Raw genomic sequence first — 6297 nt, 5'->3', positions numbered from 1 at the left:
GTGCAAGTAATAAATCATCATCATAAGCACAGCTGAGTACACGTTATCCGTGATCACAGCTTTCAGGTGGAAGCTTGTTAAGTCTTTTCTGACACTCCACATCACAGCGTACAAATTCTACCTTGAACAGGGCTCAGATTGATGGAGCGACCTTAGCTGCCCTCTAGGCGTGGATTATGATATGGGAAAATGGGGTGGAGAATAAAGAGATTCAAATGACTGAAGAGCATTCTAGTGCGGCAAAGTTAATGCATCTAAATTCGCCAGGTCAATGCAAATTACAACTCATTAGTTGCATCGCTCCCTCCTATACAAGCGCCAGGCACCGCGAGACGAGCTGTGGGCTAGAGCCAGCACTGGGGTAAATCAGCAGAGCTGAGCCAAAGTCTGCAGGAACAGGCCAATTTACACCGTGAGAGGATCTGGCCCATATATTTTCTTTATTACAGTATCTTATTTTAGATTAATGGAGTTATGGCCCCAGAAGGGGACTCAAAGGAACTGAAAGCCGATGGGAGTTCTCATGTTAATTCAGTTTAATCGTGGCTCCTTCTCCTTGGCTCAGCAGTCGCCGTGCAGGCACCGAGTGAGCACCTTGGGGAAGACCAGGTCCTTTCATGAGATCAGCTCATCTGTCTGCCCCCTATGGCAGGGCCTGCAAGGAAGTGGGTTGCGAGGCTGCTGTGAGAACCCCCACTGGCCTGTGATTCCTGTCTGTGCCCGCAACCTTGCAGAGCGATTAAATCTTTAATTGCATTTACATACGTCCCTCAACACGTGCATCTCCAGCAAGCATGCCTGGACGTAGCTGGCTCTGGCAGGACTGCAACTCGAGCCCTTGGAGCCCCAGCTTGTGATTCTGGGGGGCACAAATGTGCCAGTCCCGTTTGAAAACCCTGGCCCAGACCCTTGGTCGATAGACAAGCAGCAGTATATAGACTTCCTTGGAGCCATTTAGCGATTCGCCAAGGATACAGGAGGGTTTCCTGCTATTTTGACAGGAGTCAGGAGATACACAAGTGAACGCAAGCAAGGCTGCCCTCTCCAGACCTTGGCCAAGGAGCTCAGAGTCAAGTTGAAGCTCAGGGTGACCCTGGCTTCTACTCAAGGAGGCTTAGTGGGTTCTGCTCATAGCCCTTGCCCTCTCAAATATTGCAGAATATGTGCCCTCCCGAAGATTGCAGAAGTCCTTTGGGGTGCCCTGAAAGACTTGGCAGGCAGTAATGATCTCCAGGGGGTGCTGAGACCTGCAAAGCCCTATGCTGCAGCAAGTGTTACCTATCGATCTCAAAGCACTTCCTAAAAGAGATCAACATGATCGCCCCCATTTTACAAAGCGGGGAGTTGGAAAGGGACAAGTCCAGGGTCTCCCAGCAGCGCAGTAGCAGAGTTTCTGGGTTCCAGCCCAGTGACTTGCAGCCTCCACCATGTCAGCACCCCTTCCCCTCACCAATGGGGGAATGACAGCCTGGTCACAACCCCCGGCTGGGACCTCATGATCCAGATGCAGAGATGAGGCAGCCGTGCTAGGAGAGGCCACCCACCCCTTGCAGAACAAATATATCAAATGCAGAGAAAGGCCACACACGGGGCCTGCTCCCTCCACCCATGCTGCCTGGCCTCACCTGACATAGCCATGCCTGACTCTGGGCAAGAAATGAAAGGCAATGCTTGCTCTCCAGAATTAAGCTACTCCATCCTGACCTTGAATGTGGGGAACAATGGCAAGTCTCTATCTCCCTGCTGCTGGGTGGGGAGGGGATGGACCAGACCCATTCCCAGTGCTGCTGGGACCACAAGACATTCAGCCACGGCAGCTGGGTCAGGGCACCAAGGCAGTGTCAGGCTCCGTCATCCTGTGGACATCCCCGACCTGCACTGGCCCGGGCAACATGCAGCATATGTCCTGGAGCCTCCCTGCCACCATGCATGCCCAAGGCATCACCTGCCGCTGCTCGTGCCTTGCCAGTCTGTTTAACAATCAGGGTTAAGAGTGCTGCTACTCGGTACAGAACTGCCCGGGCCTCCGCAGCCCTGTTTGAAATGAACCTGCCACCTCTTTGCAAAGCCACAGCAGCCACCTGGTGCTCTCCTTTAGACCCCGACAGCCCCTCGCCCCTAAGGAGTCCTCCTGCCACATCTCACCGTTGGTGTAGTCCCACGGAAGAGCTGGTGTAGACCCAGCTAAGAGGCACCCCGAGGAGGAAGAACAGGGCACGACACCATATGAAGGGGAGCCGTTTAGTCTATTCACTTCAATTAACAGGTCAGGCCACACAGTATGTGCTGGGTCAAAGCAGCAGCCTGACCACAGAGCGTTGCAATTAGGGGTGGGGGAAGCCGACGAGGCCTGTTCTTATCCCAGCTCAATCACTCTGTGCCACAGTTTCCCCATCTGCAAAACAGCGGATATGGCTTTCTTCAAAGGGGTCTCCCTGAGACTGGATTCACGAATATCTAGTGCAGTGATTCTCAACCGACAATGGGACCAACAAATACAGAGGACGAAGGGTACCCCAGGAAGTGTGAGAAGAGAGGCAAGGAGTGAGGAGATGAACAGATAAGGGCAGGCTCAGGCCCCACTGCTGGGCCCTTCTGCAAGGAGGTACGCACTATAATAAACACGTGTGTTTTTCAAATGAGGCATCACTCAGCTCACAGAAGTTATGGAGAGGGCCTCAACTCCGAAAACATTGAGAGCCGCTGGCCGTGTGCTGCAAGGCCCTTAAGTGGAAAGCAGCAGGGAGTGTCGGTGTATTGCTGCACATCAGGAAACCCGAGGCCGTGACGGCTGCACCTTCTAAGTGCTCCAAGACAGGAGCATGGCACGGGTGTAAAGCACTTAGACCGGGGCTCCCAACGTTTGTGTGCCCAAGGCCACATTCGAATTGAAAAGAAAAAGCAGCAGGCTTTTTGGACAGCATTTTTGGGTTGGAATAATAATTTTTCCTGATCGTGAAAATGTGCCCGGGCACCTGAATAAACCTTGGGCTCCACGGCACCCGTGGGCGCTGCATTGGGAAACACTGATTATTAGACCATCCACATGGCCACTAGCAGGGAGGACAGGCGTACTGACACAAGCTATAATCTCGCACATCTCACCAGCCATCGTAGTGACAACAGGACAGCAGAGACTTCAAGCCCATCGGCTCCCGGGGGACGAACCCACACTGAAGCCTGCTCAGCTGCCCCTTCCCTGCCACCGTTCCCGACACCAGGGAGACCAAAGCTGATGCATGAGTCCTCCCCTCCCCAGGGCTGCTGCCCCCATTTCACTCACTGTATAAACCCACCCTAATTCACCTGGTGCCATCACAACAAACCAGACCCCCTCGGACCCAGATGCGCAAGGAAGCATGCCACAGTCATTCTCGTGTCATCTATGAGCCCAGGAAAGAGCAGGTGACCAGCTGTGGTCGTCTTTCATCACAGCTGGGGGTGGTCGGGTAAAGGGCAAGGAGAACAGGGAGCCAGTTTACTCACAAAGGGTAAAGAAGCAAAGTTTGCATGCATGAAGCAGGTGGAGATTAGGAGGTCCCTTTAGGGAGGAGTCTGAAGGGACTGGAGAAGATAAGACGTGGTTGGTGCAGTAGGAACGAGGAGGTAGGGACTTCAGCCGAGCAAGGGCTGGGCAGCAAGGGGGACTCCGGGTGGGCTTCCCTGGCACAGAGCAGGGCTACGGTATGCAACCAGCTGGAAGAGCAGCAGCAGGACAGGCTGCACCAGCTCAGACCCAGCTAAGAGGCACCCCGAGGAGGAAGAACAGGGCACGACACCATGTGAACACAGCCCTACAGGGCCGCTATGTGTCCCATCTCATCTTGGGCTTCGTCTACACTTACCTACCTTTGCTGCCTGAGCGCACAGGACCCAAAACTTTTCCCTGAAATCAGATGAAAGCATATTTCTTCAGAAATTATCTCATTTCCTCAGAGAGGCCAAACCATGGCACGTCTCCCACCTCCCCAAGGCTCAGTGCTGGGACACAGCATCCTATTTCAAGGTTACAGTTCTCTAATTTCCACTTCCAGCCACTGGATCTTGTTATGTTGCTGTCAGCAAGACTGAAAGGCCCCACACTCACAGATCTCTGCCGTGTGCGAGTACCTGTTCAGAGACTGAGTCACTGCCCAGACTCCTTTCCATGAGCTGAGCTGAGCTCCTGAAGCACCTTCATGGCCCTCTGAGTATTTCCACATCCTCCTTGAAGCACGGGCACCAAATCTAGGCACAGTCCTCTAAGAGCTATCTTAGTAATGCATCCAGCTTGTGGCCATATCGGTGGAAAGGAAAAGGCAATCAGCAATTAAAGATTTTTTTTTTGCAAAACTCTTGTTGGTCTAATAAAAGATATCATCTCTACTGCAAGTCCTGATTATCTTAGCAATGCTGCATACCATGACAAGATGCCTTCTCTATTCCTCCCTGGCATTACTCAGCATTTGATGAAAAAAACTTGGGTTCAAGAAATCTTGTGCTCTCTCTCTATACAAGTGTATTTAGTTAGTCTATGAAGGTGCATAACCCTGCCTTATTACTCCTTTTGTTCATTAATCCATATAGGTATTAATTAAAAATCACAACGTTTGTCTGATGCTTGTCAGTGGGCTGACAGCTCCTTGCTATGTCAAGACTTACCGACCTGATGGAGAAAAGCAACATCTCCTCCCTGCCAGTGCCTCCAGTATGGACAGTCACCAGTCTCTGGGTTTTGGTAGGATGCCGCATTACCTGGTCTTAACACCCCTTTCTGACTTTGAAATCTATGGAGGTGTAAAGCAACTGTGGGAAACTGCATCAGTTCACTGTGGAAATCTTCATGCAGACTCTGTTACTGGACCTGTGCACCCGAGGGTTACTCTGCAAGCTACTCACAGCAACACAGGTTCTTTCTTCACCCGTGCGGTATCCAAGTGCTTTCCCACCTATTATCATGCTAGTGTTGTGGGTGACGCTGTAGCCATGACAGAGCAGGGTCCATGCAAGAGGCAAGGACATTTGTGTGATATCTTCTACTGGATCAGCTGTACCGGCAGGAGGCATAGAGACAAATGTTCAGTACCAAGTACCTGACCCCAGATCTCTGGGGGAAGAGAGGACTGGATTCCTGTTCTGCTTTTCCTGGCCTGAGAAAGGGGACCTGGTACCCAAAAACTTGTCTATGTCTTTCCCAACTATAAAAGTTGGTCCAATAATAATAATAAAAAAAAAGATATCACTCACAAAAGTCTTTGCTTTACCTGCTGAAGGCACTTTACAAAATTGCTCATGTAGCCCCATCACCACCAAGTGCAGCCACCACTTGGGTGGAACGCAGGCACAGATACAACTTAGGCTCAAGAGGGGAAAAACGAAAAAAAATGGGAAATCACTGTATGGAAAGACGAAACAAACACTAGCTGGCAAAGAGTGAGCCACGAAGTACAGTAATTAAAAGAGGCAATGACTCCTAGAAACTTCCCCTGGGCTGGACTGTCAGAGATAGTTGGCCCTTACGTAGGCTAAATAGCAGACAGATTGTCTTGGCTGGATTTTCCTGTTAGGGACTATAAGCAGGCCCCTCTCCTAGAAGCTGTGCCCATGATAATCTGACTGATAAAGACAATTCCCTACTGACATAATTATTCAGGGCCCAATCCTGCTAACACGCCGGCACACAGGCATTGAGCCTTATTGTGCGTGGAAAGTTACCCCTGGGCCAGAGGGGGTGTGTAGGATGGGCTCTGCTTGTCTGAGTTTCAGATACACCGCTCTCCCTGCTCCATTTTACATGGTTTCCACACGGGAAACACATACACAATAATGTGGAAGCCAAGGCCTGGTTTGGTAATGACACTTGAGAAGCCACCTGCATTCAACATTTTGACCTGGAAAAATTCAAAGTATCCAAAGATCGAAACACCAGCCAAGGCAGAAGGGGGTTTTAACATGTCCTTCTCCAGAAGGAAATAACCCCTGTATGTCACCCCCAGATACCAACTGTGCTCACGCTCCAAATGCAACCAAACTATGGCCCCCAACCCTGCAAAGATTTTGTGACTTGTCTACTGTGATATACCGTGGCTTCAACACAGCTACTCACAGGGCATGGTGGTCATCCTTTGAAAGATCAGGGCTTTTTCTCCCATCCATCTCTCTCTCTCAATTCAGCTGAGACCTGAGCTACCCTCAATTGCCTTTTTTCTTGCACATGTCTCCATTTAGGGCTCCCTTCCTTTTTTTTTTTGATTAACCCCATTTAGTAGTTTGGGGCTTGGTACTTTGGGCCAGGGAAGGCAGCTGTAGTTAGTTAGC

This window comes from Crocodylus porosus, unplaced genomic scaffold (assembly GCF_001723895.1).
Source record: "Crocodylus porosus isolate Cpor-Errol unplaced genomic scaffold, CroPor_comp1, whole genome shotgun sequence".
NCBI lineage: Eukaryota > Metazoa > Chordata > Crocodylia > Crocodylidae > Crocodylus > Crocodylus porosus.
Note: the sequence above shows the minus strand (reverse complement) of the source record.